Source organism: Nomascus leucogenys, chromosome 16 (assembly GCF_006542625.1).
Source record: "Nomascus leucogenys isolate Asia chromosome 16, Asia_NLE_v1, whole genome shotgun sequence".
Lineage (NCBI taxonomy): Eukaryota > Metazoa > Chordata > Mammalia > Primates > Hylobatidae > Nomascus > Nomascus leucogenys.
The window spans coordinates 17,450,193-17,461,747 of NC_044396.1; positions in this window are offsets into that span (position 1 = coordinate 17,450,193).

Here is an 11,555-nt window from a genome sequence, read left to right on the forward strand (position 1 = left end):
GAACTTTGTTTTCACCCACTCCTTTATGAATAAATTGTGATAGATCCACACAAGGAAGATTGAGTAGCCATCAGAAAGGATGAACTAGAAACTAGATGTATTCCAGTGAGAGACGTTACCAGGAGGTATTGTTTTGTGAAAGAAGATGCACAAAGTTGTAAAAATATTGCATTTTTAAGAAAATGCCCTTTCTTCCTTGGTATATGTATGTATATGTGGGTTTGTATGCATGTGAATATCTGTATCTCCTCATATAGGGTTAAATTAGTATGGATAAAAATATGGAAGGGAAAGTACTTTAAGATGGATTACTCTGGTGGGGGTGGAAAGCTGGGTTCAGGGGTTTGATGGGGATAAAATGAAGAGGAGAGAGGGGGAAGATAATAAAGCCAAAAAGGAAGGGAAAAAAGCAATTATTTTTAAGGGCAAAATTGGCCTGTATTTCTTTCATTGACATGTTAGAAGTCATTCTCTTCTTAAAACATCCCAGTTGATAGTTGTTCTACTCAAGTACTTGAGGTGATGTAGTAGAGAATTGAAGAATGTCCTTTCTTAAGGCCAGCTACTAGTATTCAAACACCAGGGCCACTGCTTCTTGGATACATGATCTTGAGAAGTTAAGAAGTTACTTCTGTGTTTCAGTTTCCTCACTTGGATGACGATAGCCTAGCTTAGCTCATTGGGGTGATGGTCAAAATTAAAGAGTTTAATACAGTTATGTGTTGAGAGTAACACTTGGTAGGTAGTAAGTACACAATAAGCATTAGCTATTATTACCTGGCACTAACTTGTTCTTAGGCATTGAGAAGCTCTTTCAGTATTTGAGTATTTGGCAGACTATACATTGAGTTGGTCATTTATGGGCTAGAGTAGGACAGAGTATTAAAAGTTACCTGGCTCCTGTCTTTACAGAGCACGCAATGAAGGTAGAGAGACAACAAATACAACAAAAATGACAACCATACAATACTTACAGGGTAAAATATCAATGTAAAAATTATTATAGCACAAACTGAGTGGTGAAAGGAGTACTTAAAGAAATCATTGCATGTGGGGATGGTTGGGGAAATTTTCTAAAAAAGATACGTTTTTTACCTTGTTTTTGGTTTTTGCAGATAGGAACTATAAAGCTCATGGTACTCAAGGGGGTCTCTGACCAAAAAAGGATTAAGAAGAATTGAGGCAAAAGGTAAAAGTCATGCAAATAGAAACTTTTTTCAGGGTGGTGTAAACAATGAGTTTTCAGTCTAGTGAGTTTTTTTCCCCAGTTGACTACTACCTCCACCAGCAGCTTTAAAAAATTATTCAGCTAACACATAACCTAGACTCATTTGATTCATATCTTTTGAGTTATCCAAGTTCTTTCCTTCATAAACAGTTAAGGTTAAGTTTATTGAATTCTTGTGATTTTTTTATGTCAATTTTTCTGTTATCCATATAATCCCTTATATTATTAGTGAGAATGTAAGATTTAAATTTTCTGAATTTCTGTGTAGTCATTTTTTGAGTAAATAGAGAAAATAGGCTAGATATCAAGCATTTGTTAGGCTTTGGGGTTACAGAGATAGAAATAACACTAGAGGGATTCTCAGTGGGGAAAGTAGAAAAGTGAAGACACAATTACAATAAAGTGTGGCCAACCAGGTCTATAATAAAGGTTTCTACTGTAAAAGAAGGATAAAGTAGAAATAGGAGCTGTGGTGTAACTGCTCAGTGTATTTTTCTTGCCCATTGCCCAGATGGAGCTTATTATTAAGACGGGAGAATTGTATTAAAGAGTTCAATACACATAGAGCTGGCTAAATTGGTGACTGGAGTTTTATTACTCAAATTAGCCTCCCTGAAAATTTGGACACTAGGGTTTTTAAAAGATAGTTTGGCAGGCAGGGGCTAGGAAGTGAGTGCTGCTGACTGGTTGGGGATGCTATCACAGGGGTGTGGAAAATGGTCCTGTGCACTGAGTCCACTTTTGGGTGGGGCCTGGAGAACCAATTAAGAGTCAGGCTCAGGTGGGGCCATCCTGTTGTCAGAAGTGCAAATGCCTAAAAAGACATCTCAAAAGTCCAGTCTTAAGTTTGTAATGTGATGTTATTTACAAAAGTAACTGAGGAAGTTGTGAATCTTGTGACCTCTTGAATAATGGTGGACAATTGTTTATGCCTGTGTTTTAGCAGAATTTAGGCCCCTAACTTGGTGGCCATTTATTAGTTTTATAAAGGTGGTTTAGTTTTGGGAAGGGCTATTATTATTTGAACTATAAGCTATTTTTTTTTCCAAAGTTAGCTTGGCCCATACCCAGGAATGACCAAGGACAATTTGGAGGTTAAAGGCAAGTTGGAGTTGGTTAGATTGGATCTCTTTTACTGTTATAAAAGTTGACACAAGTTGTTATAATTTTGCAAAGATATTTTCAATCCTCCCTTTTGGGTTTTACCACACTTTATTCTTAAGGTGTGAGCTTTGGAGATTGTATTAGTCAATTCTCATGCTAATAAAGATATACCCAAGACTGGATAATTTATAAAGCAAAGAGGTTTAACTGACTGTCAGTTCCACATGGCTGGGGAGGCCTCACAATAGTGGTGGAAGGCAAATAAGGAGCAAAGTCATGTCTTACATAGTGGCAGGCAAGACAGTGTATGCAGGGGAACTCCCTTTTATAAAACCATCAAATCTTTTGAGACTTATTTACTATCACGAGTACAGCACAGGAAAGACCCGCCCCCATGATTCAATTACCCCCGTCCCACAACACGTGGGAATTATGGGAGCTACAATTCAAGATGAGATTTGGGTGGAGACATAGCCAAACCATATAATTCCACCTCTGGCCCCTCCCAAATCTCACATCCTCACATAAAAACCAATCATGCCTTCCCAACAGTCCCTCAAAATCTTATTTCAGCATTAACTCAAAAGCCCACAGTCCAAAATCTCATCTGAGACAAGTCCCTTCTGGCTATGAGCCTGTAAAATCAAAAGCAAGTTAGTTACATCCTAAATACAATGGGGTACAGGCATTGGATAAATACATCTGTTCCAAATGGGAGGAATTGGCCAGAACGAAGGGTCTACAGGCCCCATACAGTTCAAAATCCAGTGGGCCAGTCAAATCTTAAAGCTCCCAATGATAAATCCAAATCTTAAATCTCCCAAATCTTAAAGCTCCCAAATGATTTCCTTTGACTCCATGTCTTACATCCAGGTCATACTGATGCAAGAGGTGGGTTCCCATGGTCTTGGGAAGCTCCACCCCCTTGGCTTTGCAGAGTACAGCCCCACCTCCTGGCTGTTTCCACAGGCTGGCATTGAGTATCTGTGGATTTTCCAGACACATGGTATAAGCTTTCAGTGGATCTACCCTTCTGGGGTCTGGAAGACAATGGCCGTCTCCTCACAGCTTCACTAGGCAGTGCCCCAGTAGGGACTCTGTGTGGCAGTTTCCACCCCACATTTCCCTTCTGCACTGCCCTAGCAGAGTTCTCCATCAGGGCTCCACCCCTGCAATGCACCTCTGCCTGGACATCCAGGCATTTCCATACATCCTCTGAAATCTTAAGTGGAGATTCCTAAACCTGAATTCTTGACTTCTGTGCATCTGCATGCTCAACACCATGTGGAAGCTGCCAAGACTTGGGGCTTGCACCCTCTGAAGCCACAGCCAGAGCTGTATGTTGGCCTCTTTTAGCCATAGCTGGGATGCAGGGCACTAAGTGCTGAGACTGCGCAAAGCAGCAAGGCCCTGGGTCCAGCCCACAAAACCATTTTTTTCCTCCTAGGCCTCCAGGCCTGTGATGGGAGCGGCTGCTGTGAAGACCTCTGACATGCCCTGGAGACACTTTCCCCATTGTCTGGGCAATTAACATTTAGCTTCTTGGTACTTATGCACATTTCTTCAGCTGGCTTGAATTTTTTTTAAATAAAATGGGTTTTTATTTCTATTGCATCATCAGGATGCACATTTTTCAAACTTTTATGCTCTGCTTCTCTTTTGAAGCATAAGTTCCAATTCCAAACCAGATCTTTGTGAATACAAAAAACTGAATGTCTTTAATAGCATCCAAGTCACCTCTTGAATGCTTTGCTGCTTAGAAATTTCTTCTGTCAGATGCCCTAAATCATTTCTTTCAAGTTCAAAGCTCCACAAATCTCTAAGGCAGTGGCAAAATGCCACCAGTCTCTTTGCTAAAACATAGCAAGGTTCACCTTTGTTCCAGTTCCCAACAAGTTCCTCATCTCCATCTGACACCGCCTCACCCTGGACCTTATTGTCCACATCACTATCAGCATTTTGGTCAAAGCCGTTCAACAAGTCTCTAGGAAGTTCCAAACTTTCCCACATCTTCCTGTCTTCTTCTGAGCCTTCTAAATTGTTTCAAGCTCTGCCCGTTAGTTCCAAAGTTGCTTCCACATTTTTGGGTATCTTGACGTCAGTGTGCCACTCTCGGTACCAATTTACTGTATTAGTATGTTTTCACACTGCTAATAAAAACGTACCTGAAACTGAGTAATTTATAAAAGAAATTTAATTGACTCTCAGTTCCACGTGACTGAAGAGACCTCAAAATCATGGTGGTAGGCAAATGAGGAGCAGTCATGTCTTACATGGTGGCAGGCAAATGAGGAGCAGTCATGTCTTACATGGTGGCAGGCAAGAGAGCATGTGCAAGGGGACTCCCCTTTATAAAACCATCAGATTTTGTGAGACTTATTCACTATCAGGAGAACAGCGTGGGAAAGACCTGCCCCCATGATTCAGTTACCTCCCGCGAGGTCCCTCCCATGACATGTGGGAATTATGGGAGCTACAATTCAAGATGAGATTTGGGTGAGGACACAGCCAAACCAGAGATGGAAAAAAGCCAATGACTGCTCCAACTTCCTGCTGACAGGGGGCTTAGTTGAGACAGGGGTTAGTCCCAGGGTAAGAGAAATGAAACTGCTTTGCAGCTGTCTGCATGCCTAATATAACAAGCAAAAGTTCTGGCTGCAGGAGTTCTTGTAGAATTCATCTGAGGCCCTGAGAGATCCTGATGAATAGCCCTGAGAGCCAATCAGAGATGGGTTTGCTAGTAGAGATTTGGGTCAGAGGTTGTTAGAAAGACAAATTGGGATAAACAGGAAAGAGTACATTTAAATATACCATATCTTTTATAGTCAGTTTTAGTTCTGTGACTAGATCAGTTAAACAACTGTGTCTTATTTCAGAAGGTTGTACTGTAGATGAGCTAGGCCTCTATATATGATGAAGGCAAAAGTTTTTAATAAAAGGCATTTTTATAGAAATAAAAGCTAAGGTTAATGTTGGGCACAATTTATCCAGATATTAGACTCAAAGCATTTTTAGTTACAGAGGAAAAACGTGGTGGCAATCTGATCTGACATGATTTTCTTGCCTGTTTTACAAGGAATAAGTTCTAGCTTTCAAGGTCTTAGGGAAAAGGTAGTCGCAATGTCATTGTCAGAAAAATGGAAGAAAAATTTGAAAACGTTAAGTTTAGGGACTTGTAGCCTGGAAAGAATTCAGGATTCGATTCAAATTGCAGAAAATAATAAAAACCCCAAAACAGTGGACAAGACTAGAACCTAAAAACAGATGTATTATAGGTTTTTTTATTTGAAACATAATTTTTTTTCTCTCTCCAGTTTCTCTTTTATTGACGACAAATCATAGTAGGACAAATTTATTTGCAGAATGAGTCTAGTTTTTTTATACTTGGCTTGATTATTTGCATAAAGTGCAGCAAGAACAATTATTTGCCATATAGGCTTTCAAACCATTGGCTTTGCTGGAACTTTTTAAAATAAGGAATTGCAGATTGGAATTTTTAAAGCCTTGAGCCAGCCATGGATTTATCTGTGCCTGCAAATACTTGTATGAATTGGATAATTTTTCTTTTCTCCAGGTCTCAAGATAACTTGAGGCTCCCAGGCCTATCAGAAAGTGATTTTTTTTTTCTTAAATCATAGGTCAGGAACCCTGTATAGGGACTAGATAGACAAGGTATGAAGTTAATTTTTTCAAGGGGCTTTTATCAGCTCTGTAAGTCAATTTGATTCCTTAAAGCAGTCTGTTTATATTTGAAAGCATGCCATTCTAGTCAAAGCCTTGGTAAAATAACCAATGGTATCTTGTCATAAAAGAAAACAGATTTTTATTGAACTTATGCATGTAACTATACTGTTATAAATTAAGTATATGCTTACGAATAGTTTTTAAATTCTGGAGAAATAAGATAGAAAAAAATGTGTTTTAACTTTTACTCCCATGAGTATACTCTGTAAATACCTTAAAAGAAAAAAGTTTTCTAGACTCTGCAAAACAAAAGAATTAGCAATACATTAAACAAAATGTCATAAATATTATTTCAGTCCTTTTTTTTTTTTTTTTTTTTTTTTAAGAGACAGAGTCTCCCTAAGTTGCCCAGGCTGGTCTCAAACTCTTGGGCTCAAGCAATCCTCCTGCCTCAGTCTCTCAAAGTGCTGTGATTACAGATGTGAGCCACTGCACCTGATGTTGGTCTTTTATTAATTCAGTCCATGCAATTCCTGTTTTGCCCAATATTGGACCAGTAGTCCTCATGAACACACTAGCTCTCTATGACAGTCCTGGAAGTTTTTTTTTTTTTTTTTTTTTTTTCATTTTAATGGCACAGTCTCTACAATTATCAGAAGCCTGCATCCAAGAGCACCCATTAGCATCTTATAGCTGCTTATAAACCACCTTTTGAAAAGGATCAAAACAAGACAGTTATCCGTGGAAGATAAAAGTCAGGATAGCCACAGTTAAAGATGCAACTGAAAAGGAAACCTGGTCATTTTTTATGGCACATAACCATATAGTAATTATTATTATTTATAACATATACTGAGTCGTATCAGAATTATAGGAAATGCATATAATTTTGGAACACATATTAATAACACATTTATTGACTGCAGCCAAAAAAAAGTTGAATACCATTTTATATTTGACAATGCTCTCTGTATGATTTTAGTATATCAAATAAGTCAAATATGTGTCTTTTGGACTTCAGGGGACCTAATATTTAAAAGTTAATGAGGTCAAAAAAATACTTTAATCAGAATTTGATTTTGGAATGTTTGTCAAATATCTAACGTTTAACACTTGATATCACAAAATAGAATTCTAGGTCACTGTAAGTCATTTATTTAGCCAAAATAATAATTTAAAATTTCAAAAAGGCAAAAATCTTTACTTGTTAATAGAGAAGAGTCTCAACTTGTTAAGACCAATACAGATAGCATGAAGCGAACTGAATCTGTCTTTTCTCTCTCCCCTGTATTTAAATGGCAAATTTTTTTATTTCTTAATGTTATGAAAATCGTATTTAAAAGAGAAAGCCAAATTTTAATTTTGCATTAGTGTATTCTTAATGTTATACTCAATTTTTAATATTTTATAAATATGCCCAATTTTAATTAGTTTGACTATGAGGTATAATTTTTATGTCTATTTTTATAATCCTTTCTAATTTTTTATTAAAGGGCAGATCAGTGTTCTAAGGAAACTCTGTTATTTAGACAGATGGACCTAGATTCTGGCCCTGCATCAGTGTACTCTTATTTTAATATTTTAATTTATGGAAAAACTAAGTAATAAATATTCTTTTAATTTTGGCCAACTTACTTATATACAGAATTTTGTTAAAGCCAATTAATTACAGTTCTTTTATGTATTTTGGTAACAAAATATATTCCCAGTATATATAAATAGAACCAGATCTGGTGGGGGGATAAGATGGTGATGATGATGATGATTGTTATTATTATTATTAATTAAGACAATGTCTCTGTTGTCCAGTCTGGAGTACACTAACATAATCATGGCTCACTGCAGCCTTGACCTTCTGAGCTCAAGCAATCCTCCCACCTCAGCCTCCCAAGTAGCTGGGACTATAGGTGCACACCACCGTGCCTGGCTAATTGTGATAAGATTCTTTGTCAGTTTTTAAGTTTCCCTTTTTGACCTCAGACCATTAGTCTCTTGATTATCTGTTCTCTGACCTAAATAATTGTCAGCCAGGCAATTCTAAATTTGTGTTTTTAAATGGATAATTTTTAGGTGAAACAAAATAGAGAATTTATATTTTATTTAAACCAAGGGAAAATGGTGTGGATAAAAGTTTAGTCAAGATGACCAGGAAAAACAGACACTCTTACACGGGGAGATTTTTTTTTTTTTTTTTGAGATGGAGTCTTGCTCTGTTGCCCAGGCTGGAGTGCAATGGCGTGATCTCAGCTCACTGCAACCTCCACCTTACACAGAGAGACTTTTTAAAGATCTGTTTCTTGATTGGATTATTGGCTTCAGGTTGGAGTCTTTTAGGGAACAGGGCCAGGAAAACATGCAGTTTTTAGGGTCCAATAAGCAGGCACAGCTGGAAGGCAAAACAGATCCCCAAGATCAAGGATCTCATTTTTACACCAAATCCTGGGTCCCCAAAAGAGGGAAATACTGTAAGACAAGACAGTGCAATCATTCCACGGTGTATCTCATTGAAAGGACATTTCTCCTAGACCGCTTGGCAACCCAATGCCAATCAGCCTACGCTATAATCACCCCATCTTCCATTCTGTACCTTCCAGGTGTTTACAAGCATGCTTTCCTTATTTAAACATACAAAGAAAGACGTACAACTCTGTGGTGATCGTTGTTCACTGTAAGCAACTGACATCAGCCATTTAAAAAAGTATACCTCTTATCTAGCTATTATACATTAAGGTTAAATTTTCTCATAATGCAAAGTAATCCTGGTGCCCCCAAAAGTCAGAGATTAGATACAGTGGAAGGAGGGACAAACAGGAGTAAATGAGAAACAGAATTCAGTTGACTGAGTAGTTTTTACAGAGGGAGAGCAAGAGCCTTAAAACAATATCTGTACCCATATAGTCCAAATTAAATCAATTTTAACTACAGAGCTTTCAAAAAAAATCCTTTAAAAAATTTCTTATTACTAGATTTCAGCAGGAACAAACAGTGGATATTTTCAGCTTTTGAATTTTTTACCAAAGGTAACCTCCCACATAAAATTAATAATCCTTAACTAAGGCTATGACTTAACCACAGGCACATGAGGTGTCTCCAAAGAGATGGCAAGTAAGCTTTACAAGATCTAAAATCACCCTAAAGGTAGCTCAGGGAAAGAAAAATTTAAGACAGGATATCAGAAGCTGTACATGGAGGAAAAATAATAAATGGCAAAAGTCCCACAATTTTTAAACCAGAAAGGACTCATTCCCTAATCTGGGAATTGAGCCCAGGCCAGCATTGTGAAAGGGCCGTGCCTTAGCTACTGAACTACAGCATGGGACAATTGTCATTGCTCTCCCAGAAGGAGTCTAGAGTGGTCATTTTTAAGCTTGTAAAGGATTTTAACTGCTCAAGAGAATTCTTAAGGCTAGCCATGACATGAACCTGAAAATTCTTTCCCGCCAAATGGCAGAGACCGAGAGTACCTCCATATGGTCACAAAGTCAAGTTTTTAAGGACATAAGACAAGAGGGAAACCTCATGATTTTGTTTCAGGGATGTGCAGCAAAGTTTGTATCTGATCAGTCTTCAGGGTGGGCTCAAACAATGGGTTTATAGGGGTCTTAGGCCCACATTCTATCCTGTGGTACCCCTCTCCACAATAGAACAACACAGAAAGACAAATTTATGGTACAAAATACACCAGATTTGCTACAGCCTAAGTCTAGTCTCACAAATCTTTTTTCCTATTAATCAAAACCTTGCAGAGGAGACTTGTTTCTTACCATTCATTCAACCAACTGGTTTGCTCAGATGGAGGCCAGAAGCCTGCCTGGTAAGAAATTCTTACCCTTTTGCCAGTTTGACAGGTTTCCAGGTTCCCTTTCTCAGTGACTTTGGTGACTATGTTTGCTGTGCCATAGATAGAGGGGCCAAGCTACAATACAAAAGAAAGTCATCCTTCTCCACTTCATGGAACCATAGGCAAAAGCCTCTCAATTTTCATGGGGGAGCTGAATTAACATCTCTTATTCTGACTGGAACAAAATGCACATAACAAAACACACACCAGTCACCCCACTCAGCACTTGAGTGTCGACCTGGCAAGCCTCAAAGTTGCTCCTATTGGACCTTGTCATCTTTGATCTACTCAAAGTGGAGTCAGATGATTTCTGACCAGGAATTTCAACAGGTGGTCTCTGGGCAAGATGGAAGAATAGACAATCACCGAGTTAGACCTGTTGAACTCCTGCTAATAGTTCCTTCAGGGCTCACCGAATGTGACCTACCAGATAAACCAGGAGAGGCTGCTGGACTTCAACTAGCAATTCCTTCGGCGATCTCCTTTACATAAACACACGCAACAAATTAAAGACATAAGACCTTCCAAACCAGATTCCAAACCAGAAGAATATTCCTCCAAACAGGTCCCCTATTCTCCATATATTTGGGGAGAAATATCCCTAAAGCAAAACTTTTCCTACAATCCAGGGAGAGCCAAACAGTCCCCATGATAGGCTACACAGCCAGACAGTCTCTGTGATGGGAAAAATGGAGGAAAAAATAATAAATGCCTCTAGAGAGGCCAACAGATCAAGAGAAGTAAGGGGGTGTTGACAGCACCTGGAATACTCACCAATATTTCTCCATTGCAATTACATCCATCCACTATGGGTCAACAGCACCCCGCTGGTAGCTGCAGTGCCAGAAATAGCCCTTAGTCTGATAGATTGAGGTGGCCACTTGGGCTGGCCTCCAGACCCATCACCAGTGAGGGGCTGCCAAACTGCAGGCAGGTGCCCGCAACAACTATCCCAGATGAGCTCCCAAATATGTAACTACCCAATGGGTACCTCTTGCCCTCTGCTGAGATGAAGCCTATTTATCAAGATGGGAACTACAATAGAGAAAGAGCTCAATACACATAGACCCAGCTAAACAGGAAACTGGAGTTATATTGTTACTCAAATCAGTCTCCCTGAAAATGTGGAGGCTAAGGTGTTTCAAAGATAGTTTGCTGGGCAGGAGCTGGAGAATGCAGAATGCTGATTGGTTAGGGATGCAATCATAGAGGTATGGAAAATTGGCTTTGTGCATTGAGTTCACTTCTGGGTGGGATTCACAGGACAAACTGAGTCAGAATCACAGATTCAGGTAGGGACATCAGGTCGTCAGAAATGCAAAAGCCTGAAAAGACATCTCAAAGGGTCAGTCTTCAGTTTTATAATAGTGATGTTATTTACAGAAGTAATTAAGGAAGTTGTAAATCTTGTGACTTTTAGAATAATGATGGGTAATTGTTTAACTGTGCCTATATTTTAGCAGAATTTAAGGCCCTTCTCATTTTTTTAATCAGTAAATGTTTATTAGTTTTATAAAGGTGATTTAGTTTTGGGAGGGGCTATTATTATTTAAACTGTAATCTAAATTTTTCTCCTAGCTAGCTTGGCCCACACCCAGGAATGACCCAGTTTGGAGGTGAACGACAGGATGGAGTTGGTTAGAGTGTCATAATTTTTTCACTGTTATAATTTTTGCAAAGGCCGTTTCGGAGGTAGGG